Raw genomic sequence first — 23819 nt, forward strand, 5'->3', positions numbered from 1 at the left:
AAGGCATAATGATGAAGCAATGAGCCCCTGAATTAGACCCAGAATGGAGACTCTGGATCCGAATTAGGTGTCTCTCTTAGAAAATCTGCTTTGTCACAAACTTGTTTTAGCCACTCTCTGTTTTGATGCCCTGCTCCTTTCCCTATTAAGTTGAAGCCACCTAAGTCAAATGACTTTCCCCCTTATTTCTTTAAATTTCATAGGCTGTGTTCTAAAAGGGCTGGACTGAGAAGCAGGGAAAAGAACAAGTCAAATGCAAAGAGCAAAACCACAGCCACCCCATCCTGAAAGAGTTAAATATATGCACGCACACACACACACATCACTGCACACACCCCCGTGTCTGTTTCAATTCTTATCTTAGAAAAGTTTTGCTTATTCGTTTTAACTAAGGTGCCTTTCCCCATCAACTGAACAGCTTTTCCCAGGACCCAGCGGTGCGTGAAACAGGAGTTGTTATGTACACAACTTTCTAAAATCAGGGTGGCAAAGGCCACAAAACCCCCTTGTTTCTAGCTAGTGAGGAAATTCTTCTCTGAGCCCTTAGGAGGGTCATGATAAAACTACATTACTGCTGAAATACAGCGCCCATAAAGTCATATAATCTTCACGTCAGTCTCAGGGAGAACACTTCCCAGTGATGGTGAGCTAGTCTCTTCCATTTTCGGACATTGCTAGATGTTAGCAAGTTTCTCCTTATATTAAGCATAAATCTCCCTCTGTGTGATTTCCATCCAGCGGTCCTACTTCTGCTGCCTGAGATTGCAAAGAGCAAATCTCATTCCTCTTTCACCAGGTAGTCCATAAACCACTCGGAGACATCAGCTGTGTCTCTGTACCCTCCTTTCTCCAGACTTGAAAATCCTTTGTTCATTTCTGATAGAGTTTTCTTCTCCTCATTATTCTAGCATTTCGACGCTCTTCACAGCTTTTAGCTTGCCAGTATTCTCCTTAAAGTGTGGCACCCAAACATATCGAGGACCTCTGACAGGTTGTTGTGAATGCTGGTACCTTTGCTCTGGACGCTAAACATTCATCGACAAAGTCGAGATTCCCTTCTGAAACACACTGTGCTAACAGTGGTAGAGCTACTTATTTTGAGTGAGTAGAACAGGATTTAAGGACTTGATCTGCTGCTGACTGAGCAGGAGCGTCGTAAGCCATCCTGAGCCTCAGTTTCCTCACGTGTTAAGTAGAATAATAACGAGAATACACCTTGCTGACCTCACACGCCTGCTTCAGACCTCGGATGAGGAAATGTATGAAAAGTACATGTGAATAAAAGGCATCATTACTATTAACAGGATAGATTACAGTGGGTAGATAACAAAGTATTGCTTTTTAAACAGTGGCAGCACATGAAGCAGAAATAAAAATAATCCCCAGGTTTCCCTTTTCAAAAATCCCGGAGAAAGGATGTCATGTAAAAATCCTAAATTCTGTCCTCAAATATCAAATGGTCCTCAGAAACTCCACTTGCTCGATGCTCTTGAAAAGCAGCATGTGGATGTATGCAAGAGAAATAAGGGAAGGCGGCCAGATCACTTTTCCGTGAGGGGGTCTCAAGGTACATAACCATTTGTAAAAACTAAGAAGTATTTATTTCTTTATATTTACAGTGATCACGAAGCCAGGTTTACTTTTTTCTTCATTACCGGCAGACAACGATTTGTCAAGACGCAAGGACAGCCTGTGCTGCTTTTAAAAGGTTTTTGAACATCAAGGTAACATCACTGCCAAAGTACAAAGAGAAGACACTGCAGCGTTCGGATAAAAGGGTCTGTGCCGTCAATCACCTGCACTCAGAGCAGGCGGACGGTGCTGGCTCAGAGCCAGACAAGAACCGCAGCAGAAGGCAATGCCCAGATGCACTTTACAGTATTATATTATTATTATAGATTTTAAAGACATTGCAGGGGGAAGTTGTTCCGTTCCCCAAGCCATGTCACTCATCTTAGCTTCTACTAGCCCTCGACCCAGCTTAGGAGAGAAAAGGAAAGACGCTGCCACCGCCCGCACCCATTCTGTGACTCCGTTATTCTACAAACTGGCAGGTTTTCTTGTGCCTCAAATTCAGCTACCCTTTTCTAACTTTTATCCTTGTTAATTCTGCTATAATTTTGATAAACAAACCATGAGACTGAACACCCACTTTACACTGGGTTGACCAGTTATCCTTTTCTGGAGACAATTTACTTTGTGTGGGGTGTTAAGTGAATCACTCTGGAGCCAGTTTTATTTTTTCTTACCTATTTTTTCAAGATGTTTATTTCCTTGTTTTATTATTTTTTTTTGAAATTTAAGTATTTTAGTTTTATGGCCACATAGCATATGGAGTCTCAGTTCTCCCACAAGGAATCGAATCTGCACCCCATCGTTGGAAGCACAGAGTCTTAACCACTGGATCATCAGGGAAGTCCCTGGAGCTGATTTTTAAATATGAGATTATCTCAGCAGTTAGTACGGATATCCTTCTATGCATATGACAAAGAAATGATTATGATTTACCAAAGAATCAACCTACACTTCTGTTTCACATATTCAATTTGCATAAATTAGTTTAATAATGTAAATTTCAAAGAATGGACATTGTGAACATAAAAATAATGACAAAATGGAACTCATAAAAGGCATCTGTATGATGTAGCTAAGTACAAAACAAAGAAAGGCTGAGAGTTAGTCTAATACTTTCCCAAATTATGCTCTTCAACTACAAAGTGGCACTGAATCATTCTTTCCTGGCCTTACCATGAGGAAGTACACGTGTATGGCTAATATTATTGAGTGGTTATTATACTACATTCATTGTCTCAATGTAATCTCTATCACAATCGCACAGAATAGACACAGCTAGCGCCCTGAGTCAGAGATGAGGAAACCGAGATTAAGAAGTCAAGCAGCATGCCTAATGTCACAGGAACAAACAGGCGGAGGCAGAATCCAAACCCAGGCAGTCTGACCTCAGAATTGAGATTTGATTGCAAAAGTCAAGTTCTCGGGTCTTCTCTAAATGTTGCCAGAGGAATGATTCTTGCTCTTCACGGGGTTTCAGTTCTCTCCTTTATTCACTGATGCAACAAACATTTGTCGTGTCCAGAATCTGCTAGACTATGGCTTTACATATGTTGCCACGTGAAATCCTTATTGGGTAGTTACAATTAGTTTCATTACACCAACAAGAAAATGACATTCAGAGAAGCTGTTATCCACTTTGTTGTTCAGTCCCTCAGTCATGTCCAACTCTTTGTGACCCCATGGACTGCAGCACGCCAGGCCTCCCTGTCCATCACCAAGTCCCAGAGCTTGCTCAAACTCATGTCCATTAATTCGGTGATACCATCCAACCATCTCACCCTCTGTCGTCCCCTTCTCCTCCTGCCTTGAATCTTTCCCAGTATCAGGGTCTTTTCAAATGAGTCAGTTCTTCGGATCAGGTGGCCAAAGTATTGGAGTTTCAGCTTCATCATCAGTCCTTCCAATGAACACCCAGAACTGATCTCCTTTAGGATGGACTGGTTGGATCTCCTTGCAGTCCAAGGGACTCTCAAGAGTCTTCTCCAACACCACAGTTCAAAAGCACCAATTCTTCAGTGCTCAGCTTTCTTCACAGTCCAACTCTCACATCCATACATGACCACTGGAAAAACCATAGCCTTGACTAGACGGACCTTTGTTGGCAAAGTAATGTCTCTGCTTTTGAATATGCTGTCTAGGTTGGTCATAACTTTTCTTCCAAGGAGTAAGCGTCTTTTAATTTCATGGCTGCAGTCACCATCTGCAGTGATTTTGGAGCCCCCAAAAATAAAGTCTGATACTGTTTCCACTGTTTCCCCATCTATTTCCCATGAAGTGATGGGACCAGATGCCATGATCTTCATTTTCTGAATGTTGAGCTTTAAGCCAACTTTTTCACTCTCCTCTTTAGCTAATGCTAAATGAGCAGAGTCACCTCTAGGAAGAATGATTACACATGCCAATATTTACAAATTTCATGGGAAGCCAACCACTGCTTGAACACATTTGTAAGTTTCTGGGACATTTTCTTATAAATGTCTCCTCTTTAACTGCTACTGCTGCTACTGCTAAGTCGCTTCAGTCGTGTCTGACTCTGTGCGACCCCATAGACAGCAGCCCACCAGGCTCCCCCGTCCCTGGGATTCTCCAGGCATGGACACTGGAGTGGGTTGCCATGTCATTCTCCAATGCATGAAAGTGAAAAGTGAAAGTGAAGTCGCTCCGTCGTGTTTGACTCTTTGCGACCCCATGGACTGCAACCCACCAGGCTCCTCCATCCATGGGATTTTCCAGGCAAGAGTACTGGAGTGGGGTGCCATTGCCTTCTCCTCTTTAACTTCTACTCTTTAATTCCATCCCTTGGACCTGTGGTTCTCTACCTCTCTGAAACCACTGCATGTTATGAATTGTTAAGAATTCCTGGCTGCATACAACAGGCCAACAGTAATTACAATACAATCCCTAGTAAATTATCACAGTGGTTGGACTTCCCTGGTGGCTCAGACGGTAAAGCGTCTGTCTACAATGTGGGAGACCTGGGTTCGATCCCTGGGTCAGGAAGATCCCCTGGAGAAGGAAATGGCAACCCACTCCAGTACTATTGCCTGGAAAATCCCAAGGACAGAGGAGCCTGGTAGGCTGCAGCTCATGGGGTCGCGAAGAGTCGGACACGACTGAGCGACTTCACCTTTACCTTACAATGTGAAAGTATGCATGGTTGCCACCCTTAGAAAAGTGACTGTGTTTGAGTGAAATGATTACTGCTCTGGCTCTGATGTGATAACACAAGTCCCAGGTGCCGGGAGGCATCTCGTGGGCGTAGAGTTATGGCCCCTGTCCTCCACTGGGTTGCGTGGCTACTGAGGTCAATGTTCCGTGTAATACACAACAGCATGTATATTTTGTTAGGACAAGAACGCAGTATACACGTTTGTCAAAATTTGGCAGTAGACTGGTTGAGAATGTCATCTATAGTGTGAAAGGATCATTTTAGTTAATGAAGAAGAATAAAATTCAGCATGGCAACTAATTCTTTGTAATCAATTCACCTACTAAAACGAATTATGCAATTCATGATTGTTTTGATGACCTAGAGGCTGCCTGGAGGGTTGGAGAAAATATATATATATATAGACAGTTTCGGGGCTACTAACAGCAAAAATGACAACAAAAGGTGGGCTCCGAGCTACAAAGTCTCTATGCAGACAAGTGTGTTGGTCTTCTTTTCCCTTCAGCGCTCACCTGACGGCATCTCACAGTAGATGCAGTTTTTGTGCTGCATTTAGACTACTGAAGACATCTATCTCCTTATTTAACCTGTCTGGAGAATGGGAATCACAGCTTGAGCCTTGGAATTCAGATGAAATCAGGACCACAGAGGTGACGTGAAGAGTTGACAGGCTGTCTTTTCTCTTAGTTATCAACAATGTACCACCAGGTTTCTGCTGAGAAAAGGACCCAAACACTGTTTGATGACCACAGTTAACCTGATCGGTGGGGCTCTGCTCCCAAATAAATAATTTCAAACGTGGGTCACTCTGCAGGGGACACCTGGTACCTGCCCACTCCAGGCCTTGACCTCCAGTGGGCGTTCTCAGCTTACACTGCCCTTGGTTCCTCTTGGCTCCGCCAAGGAGCCATCACCTAGCTTCCTGTCTCAGTGGGTGGTTTTGCACAGCCTTGCCCTTCCTCCCTCCTCTCCTACCATCTGCGCTTGTGGGGCGGACACTGAGAGCTGGGAGGCCGCGTCCACAGGACGCACGGGGGTGCCCTGGGCTCAGGCTGCAGGGAAGCGGCAGCGTCGCGGCCTCCGAGGTCCTCTCCAGCCACTCGCCCCTGCAGTCCTCCTCCGCTCATGCCATCCTCCTTTGCTAAAGCCCAAACGTACTTCATTTTCAGTAGCTGGGAAAGAAAGGGTGCGGGGCACATTTCAAATGTTCTAAATTGGCCTTTAGCATATGCTGCTGGCGCAGCAGAGAGCCCGCTTCCAGGGAAATATGTACCCAGGTATTTTATCAAGCAGCTCCCAAGCGAAGTTTCTTCACTCCATAAATAGAGAAACGGCGTTACTGAAAGGAGACAGGGTGGCCGTTAGAGGTTAGGAAGCTGTGAGGCACTTTCATCCCCATCTCGTGGAATGTTCTAAAGGACTCAGTGATGAAAATGTTATTTTTCATGAGCTGGATAGCTGATTATTACATTTTAAATGTATTTTAATCTGTCAAGGTGGTGATGGTTTTAATATTCCTATTTGAACCGGACCACAATGTCACTTCGTTAATTACGGGGCAACTTAATATATTACATTCTGAAATTGAAATGTAAAAGAAGGATACGATTTATGGTCAAAGATTAGGCAAATTTATCAGCTCAGGGTTCCTCCCAAATTTTAGACTAAATCTAGATTGACTGTGTCTTGACAGCACAGCCTTTCCATTCTATCATGGATTTAATTTGAGAATAAGATGTCTCTTTTTAACCAGAAGAATTTCTCATCTGTCCTGAAGGGCCTAATGGGCTCAGCAACAGACATGGGGTTTGGTTTATAACTATGTTTTGGGAGGAGACGGGCAGGATGCGTTCTCTGTTGCGTAACATGCCTTTTCCTGTCTCCTCCTGTTACTCCTTTCAGCACAGAATGCCAGCCTTATGGCTTTCAGATCCTAAAGCTGAAGCCGTTCTTTTTTTGTTTTCCCGCAGAGGTTCAAGTGAGAAATATAAACAGCAAATCAGACTTGGGGTGGATAAATCATGTTCACATCACTGGGAGCTAAAGAAATTTGCTTTGCTGATTTTAAACGTTCCCTCTCTCACACAGGCTGAAACATGCCAGTCTTTCAAATGTATTGGTCACTGACCTTCATTTTTAGTTCTGAGATATCAGAGTCATAAACAGTTGTACCGATACCAGGCCGGTTGTTAAGGCTGAATGAGATACACGACACGATGACGGAAATCCATCATTTCAGGCAGCCTAATCCCGCTCTTTCAGGCTCTAGAACACACCGAGAATGACGAAAACCCTCACAAAACTGAAGATTTACAAGTTAAAAGAAGACCTCCTCAAGGATGAGTTTCAGATACGTCTTCTACATATTCTTGCGCAGTTGAAAGGCTATAGGTTACAACACACACTCTCACTCAACGAAGCATACAATTCTGACAAAATATTTAGAACCCAGAGCCACCTCCTAGCTCTGCTATCCATTAACAAAAATTCCAATGACGTTCTTACACATGCAAGCTGGAAGAAAAAAATTAATGTTTCAGTAATCACAAATTCTGCTGCATGAGAGCTTTGTCTTCAGTTCAGTAGCTGTTGGTGATAAGAATAAGATGTAATTTTCTTGGCCAGATATTTAGAATTTATTAGTGGTTTAGTATACCAACCTGTCCCTTTTCTTCTCTGTGTGTGTGCTTTAAAAGCAAGTCATTTAAAAATCACTCAATTAACACTAATTACTCATCTCAAATAGATGGACGGAAATCTCAATGCCTTGTGCTTGTGGCTTTTCTAGTACAAGTCACTTCGGGCTGAATGACTTTTTAAAATTGGGATCTCCCAGATGCAGTACCTGTTTCAAATACAAGGCCCACAAATGTTCTGTCCTCCAGTGTTTTAACTTGTTTGGGGTTTGTTTTATTAGCTTGACTGAGGAGCTCCAAAGGAAACAAAGCATTAAATTGGCAGAGCCTAAACAAGACCTTCTTTCAGGAAGGGACCCAGAGCTTTGGGTGACAGTCTAATTGCTTCCAAGCCCCCAAAGAGGCCTCGGGCTTGAAGTAAGAATGTGTCGACATCAACAGGCTAAATCAGCCGAAGAATGAAGCAGGCAGAGTTCCACAGACCTGACATATTGCCGCTGCTGCTGCTGCTGCTAAGTTGCTTCAGTCGTGTCCGACTCTGTGCGACCCCATAGAAGGCAGCCCACCAGGCTCCCCCGTCCCTGGGATTCTCCAGGCAAGAACACTGGAGTGGGTTGCCATTTCCTTCTCCAATGCATGAAAGTGAAAAGTGAAAGTGAAGTCACTCAGTCGTGTGGGACTCTTAGTGACCCCATCGACTGCAGCCCACCAGGGTCCTCTGTCCATGGATTTTCCAGGCAAGAGTACTGGAGTGGGGTGCCATCGACACATTGCAGACCACTGCAAATGGTTTTCTAAAAGGAATTAAAATAAAATAAAGAATTATCATCTGGCAATCGATGTGTGACCTCATGGAGGTCACTTCCATCACCCAAAACGGGCTCCTTCTCGACTCCTTCTGGTCAGGAGCTTCCAGACCAAGCTGCCCTTTACATCCAAAGTTATCCAGAGTCTACAGGGTGTCAAGCACATGGAACAAAGCGGCTGCCACACACACCCAGATCCGAAAACAGATGCAGGAAGTCCATTACCAGGTTGTCCAGCCACCATCCTGGGAGAACAAGGACCTAACAAACGGACTCTGTTCAGGGCATAACGGGGGCGGAGAGTCAGTCAAACCATTAAGCTGCCTGCCAAGCGGCTCACACACATGCGGCCCTTTTTGTATCCTACAAGGATGGACTTACCCAGCCCAATTTCAGGTCCTTCCTAGTTTCAAAATTAAGAACAATAACCAAAGAGCCGCAGTTAATACCCTTACTACTAACCAGCTCAAATAATGATTTCACGGTCCTTACCTATTGCTGTACAAGCAGTAAGGAAATATTTATATTATTCCTTACCTACTGCTGTATAAGCAGAAAAATAAATATTTGTATTATAGCTTGATGATAACCTACTGGAATCATTACCATGGCCCGAGTTTTCAAAAAAACTGCGTGGGGTGTCCAAGATCGACATGGAGTGGAACTAATCTCTATTAGTTTATTATTAAATGAGCAAACACAAGCTGGAAGAAAGAGAATACATGTTCTATGGCTTTTTTTAATGTTTGATCGTCATTGGACCAGGGTAAGCAAGAACCTTGCAAAGCTAGGGCACAATAGTGATACTAGTGCTTTATACAAAGCTCTAGGATGCAAAGCAGAAATTATTGCTGTTTCCACGCAAATCGGCACATGAGAAAGTGGCTGTTGTCACTTGGTGTGGTTGGGACCTTGCTGGATACAAATCTGGAGAGACGGAAGTGATCTGGAGTGGTTAGGAAGTAAGTGGTAAGCAGTCACAGAGAATATTGAATTCATTCAAGGTAAATGCATAGATGTAGGAAACAACACCAACAGCAACGCCGGCAGAGCACTGAGCCCCACCCACTCGATGGCCGTGAGTCTGAGTGAACGCGGGGAGCTGGTGCTGGACAGGGAGGCCTGGCGTGCTGCGGCCCAGGGGGCCTGTGCTGCGATTCATGGGGCTGCAGAGAGTCGGACACGACCGAGCGGCTGAGCGGAGCTGAGCACTGAGAGCACATCCCCAGGGCTATTGTGACGCCAGCTATTTTTACGGGGGCTTCCTTTCTTTACGTAGAGTGCTCCTCGGAGGTGCTCCTGGAGTTTACTCATTCTTGTATCCCCAGCGCTCATCATGGTGTCTGTACACAGTGGTGACTTGAGGGACGTCCCAGACAGGAAATCGTAGCTGATGGACACTAGAAGCAGCGCCTAAAAGCAGACAAAACTTTGCAAAGTGCCCAATAACCTCCTTCTGTGCTCTGGACCCCAGTATCAAACGCTGATAAGAGCCAAATAATATACAGACAAAGGTCAAGACCAGGAAACAAAATAACAGCCAAAGGCAGAAAGGAAAATGGTAATCAGGACTGTTGTTCAAGCAACGCTAGAGAATCACGCCCAGCCGGGTAGACAACTTCAGCACCTAAGGCAGAATGGAAGTTTCTCTCGTCATTAAGTCCTCTATTCAATTACCATTTATCGGGGTAATTAAACACTGGAAAGTGATGCCAGGCTAATTGTTAGATTATGATAATTACATGTCTTTGCTATGCTACAGCTGATCAAAATAAGATGTGGTCCCGTGCTCTTAGCTGGAGCCACTCTGCGATCGTCAGACTTGCAGGGCGCACAAGGCCATTTATTACTAATTCATTACAAATCAGGCGGAGAAGCTTATTATTTGTAATGCTTCTTTCTCTCCCCCACACAGAGTCTCCTGGAACAGGACTCCCCAAAGGTTAAGAATAAACTGCTGCCTCTCATTGGCCTATTTCCATCCCAATTACACAGCTGAGCAGCATTGGGTGCCTGTATTTGAGAGGGTTCATCAGCCGGCTTCACAAAATCCTACAAGTGCCTATCACATTGGCAGGAACACCCAAGGCTCCCTTTCAGCCGCTGCCAACCCCTGTGCTGCTCTGAGCCGTGTCCCAGCAACCACAAGCTGGCGATCCTGAGAATCTTTTGGTTCCGAGGCTCCCTTCTGCTCAGGTCAGGCCTGGACCAGGCTGGGGTATGCCCAGGGTCTGTCCCAGTTCACGGGAGTCACAGGGACCAGAATGCGCCTCTGCTGTCGGGACACCCAGCCTTTGTTCCCCAGGCCAGGGTCACGAAAGGAAAGCAACTTTCTCATCACCTCAAGGCTGCCAAAACGTAGCTTGAATCTTTGTAGAAAATCACTAGAACCAACCCCTTGTCCATGAGCACTCCTGGGTGTTAGAAATCTCCTCTCCCACCCCTCCTCTCTCGGAAGGAGGGAAGGCAAACTGGCACTCGGCTATTTCCGGGGACTTTTCAACTTTCCCCTGCGACCATCATCAGAATGTGCTCACATGGGGCATTGGTGGGTGGCTGAAGCATCAAGTGTCAGGTCAAAAGGTGAACTACCAAATTCTCATGTCACGATGTGGTTCTCTTAGTTTTTTTTTTTTTCCCCCTCCTTTTACTTGGGCAGTATTACAGATTGCATGTTTGGGTCACCCTCCAATTTATACCTTGAAGCCTCAACCCGCCTGTGATTGTGTCTGTAGATAAACATGGAGGTAATTAAGGTTAAATGAGGTCACAGGGGTGGGGCCTTAATCCAACAAGATTAGTGTTCTTCAAGAAAAGACGCCAAAAAATGCCCCCCACCCCTTACCCATCTCCATTCTCCTTTCCTATGCCTCTGCAGGCCAGGAAGAGCACTCTTAGCAGAGGCTGACTCCGCTGGACCTTCATCCAGGACTTCTATCCTCCAGAATGATGAGAAAGTAAACTTCTCTTCTTTAAGCCAACAAGTCCGTGGTATTTTGTCATGGAAGCCTGAGGAAACTAACACAGGCCCTTTGAAAGTTAATTAATGGTAGAGTTGGGGCTGGGTGCTTTCAAATTACATCACTGCCAGGGACTCCAGAGACATGGAGGCTTCCCGAATAACAACAAGAGAAGAGTGGCCAGGAAGAGAGGGAATAAGGGGGACCAGAGGGTGGAGGGAAGGCCTGGTGGCAGCCCACACCGCCCTGCACACAGGAGACCCTCGACATCCACCTGCTGTTCTGAGCAAGTGGCTGGTCTAAGGGGACGCCACATTATATTCCTGCGTAAGGATAGTTTCACCTCTGAAATTAACTCATGGCACCACGAAAATGACTGTATTATCACCCAGCAACTGTGTTATCTCACTGTTTCAGCAAGGCTTTCACCCAAAGACAGAATGAAGGGTGTTAGAGAAAAGTCACATACTCCATGTTACCCTTCCTCAACCCTGGAAATTAAAACAGAATATGCCACCGCCTTCCGAAAAAAATCATATTAAGTGCATTGTGGGGACCAAACACACCGTGAGGTACCTTTGTTAACGCCAGAACGCATGAAGCTGTCATTTTACACAGGCATTTCCTGGGGGCCTGTGGCTCAGGACTGGGGAGCTGGGGAACAAAGGTACTTTGGTTCATCACATAAAAATGGTTTTCTACTACTTAGTATTATTATTTCCTCCCCACACTCATTAAAAGCATATTCATTCATACAGCTGGATCCTCTATTTACTTTTATAGCCTGGACCACAGAAAGATATATGCAAGAATAATGCAATCATAAAAAATAAGAAACTAATTGCTCTATCCCAAGAAAACATAAGGGGGAGAAAGAAATAAACAATTCACCATTTATTTCTCAGAAATAAATCTAAGCACTTTAGGGGATTCTCAAGTGCTATAATACCCCTGCCTACTTAAATGCTTGTCTGTCTCAGTGACAGAGAATAGACTTGTGTTTTTCCCCTGCCCCCTCCATTTTAGCAAGCTCTGCTTTCAAAGTGTCTACCTCGGAGAAGAGCTGCAGTTCAAAGCGAACGCACATGACCCTCCTCTTGAACTTTCAGAATTTTTGGTCCTGCTACAAGCTCTGAACGAGCCACTCGGGGAGATTGTGGGATTTCAGAGGGATGGTTAATGCCAAGACACAGAGATGATGAAATAAGAGCGTGATAAGGGGCCTGCCAGGCTGCATGACAACTCAGCACCGAGGGCCTTGAGAGGACGGGTCACAACTGGCTTTCTTCAGCACTCGACAGTACAAGCCCAGACCTCAGAGTTTCTTCCACGACCGCGTTAACACTGTATTCCTGTTCAGGTTCAACAGAGAGAATGTTAACTACGACTGAGTCATTAACTCAATTCTGGTACGCTGGGTCAAAAAAATGACAAAGGCATGAATGAACCTAGGGGAGCTGCGACGTGGGCCTGGAGTGGAGCAAAATCTGTACCTAGGGTAGCGACAGCTGGGACTGTACTGCACTGTTTATTTACAAAACAGGGCACTTTCACTGATGTTTTAATTCAACATCTGAGTACCTACTCCGTGTGTGACAATTAATGAAAATCACAAGGCATTTGGGTTCTAAAGGGAACATAGATTTTTCTCCATCCTAAACACAAAATATATTTGAGACAAACGTAAAATATACCTTTCCCCCTATCTCTGGAAAGTGAAAGGGTAACCAAACAGGGAATTCACTTTAGCGCCCTCTCAGATTCTCTGTGTCGGGTACCCTGGAGCTGAGAAAAGATTCACTGCAGCCAAAACCCACCCGAGGATGTTTTTAGGAAGCCAGCCATTAACTGAAAAGCCTGAGTCTTGGTCACTAAAAGTGCTGGCAACTACGGTCGTGTGAACATGGCTTGAGAAAGGAACAGAGGGCACGCGCAGGCCAGGTGGGCAGCCTGGAGGCACAGGACACGGGCTATCGCAAAGGAGACACACTGTTTGTGCTGCAGAGGCCGCCCGGCGTCAGGCATGCACACGGGGGCCAGGAAGGGAGACGGGCCGGGCGGCAGAATCGCCTCACCTTTGGCTCCTGCGGGCTGTGACGTGAGCTTCCGTGTGTCTGCCACACGACCGGGACAAGGTCTGGAGCGTACACGTACCCCATCAGGGTTGTGAGTCCTAAGAGGCGACCCGCCATTCTAACCCACAGGAGGAGACGAGCTGAAAAGTTGGAACTACAGGGCGGGGCTTCTGGCTTTTGTTTTGGTTTAAATACAAGTTTCTGGCCATGAAAGCTGATGGAAGCAACTCACAGGTGCCCAGCAGCACTTCCCAGCAGAGTATCACTTTAGTTTTGCTTACTTTGAAAATCGGGGTGGTGGCTTCAAAATATAATTAATATCTCCAAAGATGGCAGAGATGTGTGGAAGTCTCTGGAAACATGAAATACTGCTCTTCTCTGTTGGATCATTAGGACATTAAAAAATTCGTATCACGAGTAGGCAGATTGTGTTGGTTCCAATGACTAGGAAAATGCATGCTGCTGCTGCTGCTGCTAAGTCGCTTCAGTCGTGTCTGACTCTGTGTGACCCCAGAGACGGCAGCCCACCAGGCTCCACCATCCCTGGGATTCTCCAGAAAAGAACACTGGAGTGGGGTGCCATTTCCTTCTCCAGTGCATGAAAGTGAAAAGTGAAAGTGAAGTCGCTCAGTCGTGTCCGACCCTCAGCGACCCCATGGACTGCAGCCCACCAGGCTCCTCCATCCATGGGATTTTCCAGGCAAGAGTACTGGAATGGAAAGGTATAGAGAGACTCAAAATTAGATGCATCACTCCTATTTTTTCCTAATGGTAAATTGCAACCCAGCTTCTCCAAGCACTCACTTAAGTAAAATATAAGGGAATTCTCAGTATTATAGTTGTAGCCAAGTATTTGTGCGCACCGACTCTGTGCACTCCTCTCACATAAAACTTTCTACACAGTTAGTTTTGACTCTAGAACAACCATAAGGAAGTTACTACCGTCGAAAGCAATAAAATCCTAACGCCTCACTCCTTAAAAACACCCAACTTGCTTGCCTCTGCCGCCCTAGACATGACTCACGTTTACCGGTCTTAACCTACAGCAATTATGAATTCTTCAGTGTGCAAAGCATGCATAACATAGGCTTGTAAAGAGAGAGCCCCTGGTCTTCCCTTGGGATGTGATATTCGATAATAATTTCATAAGAACCCTACTTCTGCATCAAGACAAGAGAGACGCACACGAGAGGGAGGAACTTTGAGCACCATTTCATCCAGCTGTTTCCTTTCAGGACTGTTAATTATCTAGTCTCTCAGAAAACAAGTCTCCAGGGAGAATTTGAGTCTTAAATAGGAGCTCTTCCCAGGACCTGTGGATGTCATTCAAAACCCAGGGCATACAGACATTCTCTCTTCAGGGGCAACCAGCTTTCCAGTGGTGTTCAGAGCATTTCCCTCACTCCCGCCCGATGAGAAGGATTTGAGAGAAAAATAGGGGAAATTTCGCTTGTGTTTTCCTAGGAAAGTCGAGCTGATTATATTATCGACTGTCTGCTGCATTAGCGATTTCCAGCTGAATTACAAACTGTTTCCCTGCCTTATATTGCTATTGTTCAATACCATTTTCATTGCCCTAATGAAACAAAGCTATATCATCTAACACAGAGTACTGATTACAGTTAAGAGCAATAATGGAAGAGGGCTAAGGAAAGACCTCTTTCAAAATATGCAAAGAAAAAGATATGAAATGCTGATACTTAGCAGACATGTAAAAAAAAAAAACACACACCTCTTTCTGGCTGTCTGAATTGAGAGCAAAACAACACTGACAAGTTAATTCTTCTTTCTCTTCTAACAATACAAATGGTATTTCCCCTAAGAGAGAATTTCTAGATTTCCCCAAGAGCAAACGTTCTCCAGGTGCTGTAAAACAATAATAAAAACAATGATAGCAGTGTGAATTTCACACATACCTTATCTTAAAAAGCACCTACTTCAAACCAGAGTATTCCCTGATATCATGAAAGAGGATATTGAAATTTTCCCTGGGGTGCAGGTTTCTCCCTGTCTATAATTGAGCTCTTTGGAGAAATGCCATCAAGAAACCACCAGGGTTATTTCTTATTGGCCTGCATTAAGTCAACCAGCAGCACAAGTGATTCGGTTGCTGGGCTGGACTGAAGCCTGCCCAAGTGAGATGGTGAATCCATGGCGGAGATTGCCTTTTAGCAAAGGCCCTGAAGGTTACTGTCAGCCTTTTTTAATACCCAGTTCCTTTCCCACAGACAGAAGCGATAAACGAAGAGGTGAAGAGCCCAGGAAGAAGCGGCAGAGAACATCCTTGGGCGCTGCTAATTACATTAAGACGCGAAGCTGGAGTGCCAGACCCTTGCTGCCCTCTGACATCGGTGCTTCCATCACTCCCCCCAAGGCAGAGTGTAATCGGTATAATGGGGAACAGGACACGCTGCTCTCATTCCCTCGGAATTCCCTGAGCTGAGCCAGGGAGAGTTTGTGAAATTGCCGTGTGCTGCTACGGTGGTAGATGACTACCCAGGTCCCAGACACCCGGACATTCTTCATCTGACAAATCCTTCCTGCCATTTCCGAAGTGGACATGGTGTAAACACAGAGTTCACTGAAAAGACCCGAATGTCAGCATCAGAGGCTCGTTCCTCCAAGACAAACTCTGCTCTTGAAACAAGCCCTCCTCCGGAGATCTTTGTTGAGGGCCGGTATTTCTGTGCATAACACTGGACGGTGTCAGCCACGTGGACACAACATGCTGAGTTCCACACACTGGATCTGAAACATCGACCTGATTTCAGCGGCCCAGAACAGGCACCTCAACGCTCAGTTTACTTGCATTTTCTAATTTTTGCACCCATGATAAAAGATTTTTTTTAAAAACTCAGGGTAGTATCTGTTAGACCTCTTCCAATCACGTGTATGGCTTGAAAGATGAAAGGGAACGTGCATTTATCTTTTCCTATTAAGAGTGCTAATTCATGCAAGTTCATTTGCCTTTTGCGTCTATTGATTGGATTCTTGTTTTCTCATCCCCTGCACTCCATTAGGATCCTCGCTGACTTAACAATAATGCCAAGCCAGACGAAATGCGTACCACAGATTTTAGACGCTCCATCTACAGCCTATTTAAAAGTTTGCACAGGCAAGATGGTGGTGTAAGTGGAAATTACGGGCGACATGAAGAAGCATTTCACTTCATCACATCAGAAAGAAAATCTCAGAGAAGATGAGGAGACTTAATGGTTGAATTTCTCTTTTCAATTTGAAATAGTCATGTCTGAACAGCTGATAAGAATCCTGTGCTTTAGGAATGCTGAAATTAAAATAGAAGCGCAATTTAGGATTACAGATTATAAAACCAGTAAGCACAGCTGCTATACAGAGGGCAGGGATGGCTCTTCTTTTCCAAATCCATTTGTGTAAAAGTCAAACATGGAAGTAAACTACCTTTACTGTAAAAATTAGTAAAAGGGCTAGAACCCAGGAGAATAATTTTCAGACATAGCTTGCTATTTATCTGCTCCCAGTCTGAAATAAAGTTTCTGTTTTGTGCTTCAGCCTGGAGGAAAAAAAAAATTGTTTATCTCATCACATAGTTTTCAATATTTATTAGTCTAAATGTTTTCTGCTTATAAGTTTAAGTAAACTAATTTTAGTCTCGGGACTAATGATAAAATACCTTATTTAAGTGTGTGTGTGTGTGTTTGTGTGTTAGTCACTCAGTCCTGTCCAACTCTCTGCGACCCCATAGACTGTAGCCCACCAGGCTCCTCTGTCCACGGGGATTCTCCAGGCAGGAACACTGGAGTGGGTTGCCATTCCCTCCTCCAGAGGATCTTCCCAACCCAGGGATCAAACCCGTGTCTTCTGCATTGGCGGGCAGATTCTTTACCACTGTGCCACCTGGGAAGCCTGTTATTTAAGTATGAACTGATGCCAAAGCTGTCGCTCACAGGACAAAAGAATACAAAATTGCCATTTTGAGACATGATTTTCAAGCCCCAAAGAGTATTCTAATCCACTCTGTGCCAAGAACACATGTGCTTTACTGAAAGGTTTAAAACGCTTTGCCCTTGTGTCCACTTCACTAATTCACCTGTATCCATAAAGGCAGTGGGGAAATGTAAAACCCCAGGGAGAAATCCGCTCTCCCCGGCAGCGCAAATCTGACAATGGAAAAAGCCTGAGTCGTGGAGCCCATGGGTGGGGAGGCTCGTCAGCTCATCGAGCATTTTACAGCTGCTCAGGCAGAGATGTCGGCAGGGGCAGAGAGACCTCTGGCAAGCATGGAGCTCAGCCACCCAGGGCTCCCCGAGGATGGCTACAGATCGTACACGATGTCCTGGGATACGGACAGGTGTCTGCTGAGCCACTTGGGAGGCAACGCTAATAAAAAGTGGAAATCAGAGTGGAAAGAAAACTGCATTTCCAGTCCTCCTGGTGGCACCTGGCTTTTTCAGCACATATGGTTTGTAACGTTTGCTGATTGTCTGGTGGTTATCAAGGAAATCAGAGTTGATGAAAGATAGTCCAACTTTCCCCTTCATTTCCCAGACTCCGCAGACATCCACCTGATAACTGAGCAGGGACGACTCTCTCACTGATCATGGCAGACAGCACAGGGAAGAGCTCACAGGGAAGGGACAGAAAGCCATCTGTTGAGCTCCGAATCTGGGCTATAGGACTGCTGACTCTGTACCCTCGGCAGGTTACTCTGCCTTCTTGCCTTGGTTTCCTCGTCTGCAACACTGGAATAACGCTGCACCCCTAGGACGTTTGTGAGGATCAAAGGAATGGATGAAATGCAAGTCGGGACTGACTGTGAAGTGCTTAGACAGTGCTTGACAAATAGTGACACGGAAGAGGACCATGTACAATTCCATTATTTACATAACTAAAAAAGGAATTTTTTCAGCGCCAAAGAGTTGTACTGCTTTGAAAGATATCATGAGAGCCTCAAGGATCTTTGGAAGTAGAAATTTTGATAGTTGTCGGAACATCTCTTGAGCGGGCAGAGTGTAATTATAACAGATTTTTGTTTGTGAAAGAAGGAAAAGTGGTTTCAAAAAGAAGTTTATAAATGAGGGGAGGAGAAGTGCTGACTCTCTGGAGGAACTGTGCATACACAAGACAACTCAGCCTTGTGGAAGTGTGTTGGATATAAAAATTCACAGGAGTGCGGTCGGGGGTGGGGGGAGGTTCAAGAAGGAGAGGACAGATGTGTGCTCACGGCTGATTCACGGTTCTGTACGGCCGAAACCAACACACCATTGTAAAGCAACTGTCCTCCAATAAAAGATAAATTTAAAAAAAGATAAAAAAAAAATACACGGAGGAAGGAAGGGCTGTTTTCCCATGTGATGTGATTTCTGGGACACAAAAGCAATCTTTAAACAAAAATAACTTCCTAAGAGGGAATTTCACTTCTTAACTGGGTGTTATTTCGCCTAAGAGAGAAATCATACTTGCCCGCTAATACATTAGTGTATTTTCATTTCTCTGACTGATTAATACCTGTCACCTAGCAAAGACCCCTGAAAGACTATGGGATACAGTGGGTAACCTCAGAAAGGGCAAGTAGTCCGCAGGGCTGGGGGAAAAGGCCTCAGGAAAGGGACACTGGACAGAAAGACAGAGGTGCAGGCCCAGAGAGTAGAGAAACACTTGAGACTTCCCAGTTCTGCTGAGGTCAGCTTTGTAGCCTGTCATCATATTTCATTAGAAGGAATCGCATTCTCTTCAAGAAGGCCTATTTTAACTTAAACTATAAAATTACAGTTTACTTGAACAATATGGTACTCAATGGACCTACTGAGCAGTGCTGGACTGAGTCGCTCTGTTGTGTCCGACTCTCTGTGACCCCATGGACTGTAACCCGCCAGGCTCCTCTGTCCATGGGATTCTCCAGGCAAGAACACTTCAGTGGGTTGTCATGCCCTCCTCCAGGGTCTCTTCCCACCCCAGGGATCAAACCCAGGTCTCCCAGATTGCAGGCAATTCTTTAACGACTAGGCCACCACAGAAGCCCAGACTGACCTACTATCCTTTCTTAATCTGATTAACTTTTCACATGTTTATGACTTATCTTTGTTCATTCATTCATTCACTCACTCAAGTATATGTGGGGCTCAGGTATTGCTCCTGTGGGCAAACAAAAATGAACCACGGCAGAGTCCTGCCCTAAAGAAACTGACAATCTAGTACGGGAGAGAGTCACACAAATAAATCTCTGTGATGAAATGTGATATACATCATAGGAGACCTAGACTTTAATACTGTCCCTGTCTTAAATATAGTGTGAATTGGGGAAGGCATTTAATCTCTCTGTATCTCACCTTTAAAATAAAAAAAATAAAAAAAAGAGAAAAACTGGATGACCTAAATGTTCTACAATGCTGTTTCAGTTTAGCATAGAGATCATGCAGAATCATCTGGCTGAGTCATCTCAGAAACTAAATGGTAAGACATCACAGTGGAACATTAAGATTTTGCCAAATTTCATTCCTGGGTTTCCCTTCATCGCATCCATTTCAGTGCAGTGAGGAGCAGCTGTAACCAGACCCTCAAGGTGGCCGGTGGCCAGTGTCCATTGCCCAGGGACCCAGGGGGTCGTGATGACTAGGTGTCTAGTGTCTGGTACATAAGGTTGGAAGGGCAGAATATGGCTACAATCACGAAAAGGATTCCACCCTTTCCCATGGAAAACGACAAAACTAAGGACTATTTGCTGCTGCTAGGTCAGTTCAGTTGTATCCGACTCTGCAACCCCATCGACAGCAGCCCATCAGGCTCCCCCGTCCCTGGGATTCTCCAGGCAAGAACTCTTGAGTGGGTTGCCATTTCCTTCACCAATGCATGAAAGTGAAAAGTGAAAGTGAAGTCGCTCAGTTGTGTCCAACTCTTAGCGACCCCATGGACTGCAGCCTACCAGGCTCCTCTGTCCATGGGATTTTCCAGGCAAGAGCACTGGAGTGGGAGACTATTTAGGTGGTGGCAACTGGTAGGAATGTCATCATTGATGAAAAGCTTCAAGAAAAGCTGTAGTCACAGTTTATCACATCATCAAACTCCCCCCTACACCTGCTCTCAACCCTACAGAGGGCTGAAACTGCACAGCAGGAAATGGCGAGCATTAATGATGAGAAGAATCAGTGAGGTCATCATTCAGAAATGTCCCCCTCAAGTATCTTCTGAATTGTTTCATGGGGTCTCTTAACATCCAAAGCCCTTGAGGAGCTCTCTCAGTTCCAACTTCCCCATCATAGGGATATAAATGCATAATGTGCACTTAATCAGAATTGTTCTACACCTGTTCTCTCTGCCTAAAAAACGAGGGGGAAAAAACCCCACATCTGTATTACCCTCACTGGACGGATAAAACTTCTTCTCATCCAAAGTCTTCTGGAAGGTAATTAGGTACCTTAAGTGCAGAGGTAATTTAAGATTTTTGTCTGTCTCCAAAACTGTTGACAACATGTTAAACAGATGGAGGTCATTTCTTTTATTTCTCCAACTTTCCCTTCTGGCTCTCGGATGAAGGATATGCTGACATAAATGTTGTGTTGTTATGCATGGTAGATAGACCCACAGGTCCCAAAGGGGAGGCAAATCATGTTCTTTCAAATGATCTGTTATTTTTGGCAATAAATTTGGGTTAACTATGACAGAGAGCCTTGAAATATTTTATATGCCTCAACTTTAGCATAAAGAGGAAGGAGGGGGGTTAGAAGAGAGGGAATGGGCTGTGCCAAACAAAAATGTGTTTTGGTTGTTTGATTCATGAAACAGAATGGCTTTTTGAACACCCTGGGGCCTCTGTATGTATGGGTTCAGGATCCCAGGGACAAAGTTCTTGGCTTCTCTGGTTGACAGCAAAATCTTCACTGAAAGCTGAGGCTATCAGCCTGATTGTGACTTGCTTTAAATTAAGTCCCAGGCCGTGGAGTGTAGAATGCCTTGCCTTTCTCTCTCTTCTAAACTCGTTTTGCTGACTAAATATTTTCTCGTCTTGATGTCTTTAAGTATGTTCAAAGCTATAATTCATATATAACATTCATGAGAGCCTACTGCCTGGAACTATTCCTCTGCAACCCAAATGTTTTTTTTTTTTTCTTTCTTTCTACTTTTGCTCCTTAAAATTTGCTCATAATTGATAAAAGCACGAAACACCAAGCAATTAGAGGGTGAAGGGTGAAAATCAGGGCACTGGATGTATGTGGTTCATCTACTAAATCCTCCAACAAAGTACTCATTATTTCATATGAACTGCACTCTGTTTTGTGAGACACTGGGGGTGTTTAGGATTCTAAAATTATATAGTAGACTTGAGGTCAACCGGAGACCGCTCAAGCCCGTGAGGATATGAGAGTTCTGCCTCCATGTCGCAACTCATAAGCAAGCTTTAAAAAGTCACAGTGGTCTACCATTTGTCACATTTCTTAAGAGAACAAAGGTAATGCTTCTGGAGGCTTCTCGTTTTCTTTAGACAACCGCAGGAAATCGAGAGCTGCCTGGCCTTGGCTTTTGATCCCTTGGGGTTAATCCCTTGGGAAGTTAGAGAGCTTTCTTCTCAATGTATCAAGGACAACCCTCCTCTTCTGCATAGAGAAAGCTGTAGATCTCACTAAGATGGAAAACCTTAAATCCAGAAAACCTTAAAAATAGTTTACTAGACTGTTAAAAGTTTATGACATCACTTCTCTATTTTCTGGTATTCATCAATAAACCTCCATTGATCCCTTCAGGGATCTTAACATAGCCTCTCGTACAGTAATACCTATGTGCTCAAGTTTCAAAGACCCATTTACTTCACATGTGTAATTTGCCCACTTATTCCTGCTGCGATAATACTCCTGGTTTAATTGCCCATAGAGCAACTAGATAAATCAGCTACATTGCTTTGTATTAGCTATCTAGGCATATGTGTAAAAGTAAAAAAAAAAATGCAAGACCGTTCAACCTATAAACTGCAAAAATTAAGATAAAAATACGATTTTCATGAACAAACAGATCCAATAAATATTCCTAAATTTTGCAAAATAGAAAGGGCAAAAATCTTAAAAATAAATTCAGTACTTGGAGATTATCAACTAGCTCACTGTTTAGGGAGGTGGAGAATAAATATTCTCAATATATGTTTATATATGTAAATTTATTTATATAAAGAGAGAATAGATTTTGATGAATGAATTGATGAATAAATGAATATAATCTTGAGTGAGTGAATAAATAAATGCATAGAGAAATTATATAGATTATCCAAGCCCAGTCCCATTTAAGAAATGTCGACTTACGACATTTGCTTGGAAAAACTCAAATCTATTTTCATCAAATGATCAGAACTATGAAAGCAAAACTTTTTTATATGAAACAAATCATTATTTCTTATATATTAAACTCTTAGAGAATTATTTTCAAATTGACCTTCCCTGCTAAGAGTCATTAGCTAAATATAAGAATTATAGTGTATACACACGAGAAAACTTAGGAATATACCAACATGCACACACAAAGACCTAACTCAAAAACATAAAAGTAGCATTTCAGTAAAACACCTAAAGCCTTCAAGAAACAAGAAAGGAATGCTTATTTGGTTTTTCTTTTCTCCTTTTAAAGAAAATTTCTATGAATGTTGCATCCTCATATAAGAATAACAAGCCCCATACTCTTTTAAGTAGATCTCTCTTTATCCTTCTGGCATCATTCTAAAGACACTTCACTTTTAAATGGTAATATACAAGTGAAACTAGATATTCAAATAAACTATATGTATTTTGACTACAAAACCCTGAAACTGAATTACATTCTAGACTGAATTCTAAAACTGGCAGAATATTCAACTAGAAAGATGTGATACCTATTTAGATATATAAGATATTAAAAGGGTTGATAAAAAGCCTTGCTTTTTTTATTAGGATACTTTCAGTAGCTGGAAAATCAGCCAATCACCAGATTATTATAACAAAGCTAATATTCAGACAAAATTTATTTCATTTGAAAACTATGAAAATATATTGCTGTCAAATGAGTTTTATGTCAGATTTAAGTAAGGCTTAAAATATGCTAGGCGAATTATATGTGGGACTGTCTTAAGCAGTATATGTTGTATGCATTTTACATAGGAAATGAACTCTATGAATCAAATTTCCTAAGTGCATAATAAATACAGAAACAAGTAGAAACCTATTTATAGGTAATTGATTTCATGATTTTTAGAGCTATTGACCGGGCAATTTTCAAATGCCACCAGCCATAGAGGTTGCCAAGTTTCCCCTTTAGAAATTTTCCATACCTTGTGGCCTCAGTTTAAATAAACAACTCACAAACTCAAGCAATTCCAGAGAAGAGTGGCAGATCCCGACAGCAGCAGGTGGCGCAGAGGAGGTCTTATTGGAACACGGGTTGATATGACTCAAGAGTGCTCAAGGCCATCTGATGCGAAGGGCCACACGCAAAATCAGCAGAGCCCTAACCTGATAATCGTCTCCCCTGATTGTGACAGTTTTGATTAGAAGAATAATCAGCTCTCAGCAGCCTGTAGGCAAAACTGCCAGTGTGTGTGTGTGTGTGTGTGTGTGTACATGTGTGTGATGGATGCACAGCTGTATGAATGCAGATCGCCACTA

The 23819-nt window shown here is 43.8% G+C and overlaps 1 protein-coding gene across 3 annotated transcripts in view; it reads right to left on the bottom strand.

Annotated features, from left to right (window-relative positions):
- Window positions 1-23819, bottom strand: part of EFNA5 (ephrin A5) — a 292701-nt gene that overhangs the window by 53722 nt on the left and 215160 nt on the right. The window lies entirely within an intron of this gene.

Source organism: Ovis canadensis, chromosome 5 (genome assembly GCF_042477335.2).
Source record: "Ovis canadensis isolate MfBH-ARS-UI-01 breed Bighorn chromosome 5, ARS-UI_OviCan_v2, whole genome shotgun sequence".
Taxonomy (NCBI): Eukaryota; Metazoa; Chordata; class Mammalia; order Artiodactyla; family Bovidae; genus Ovis; species Ovis canadensis.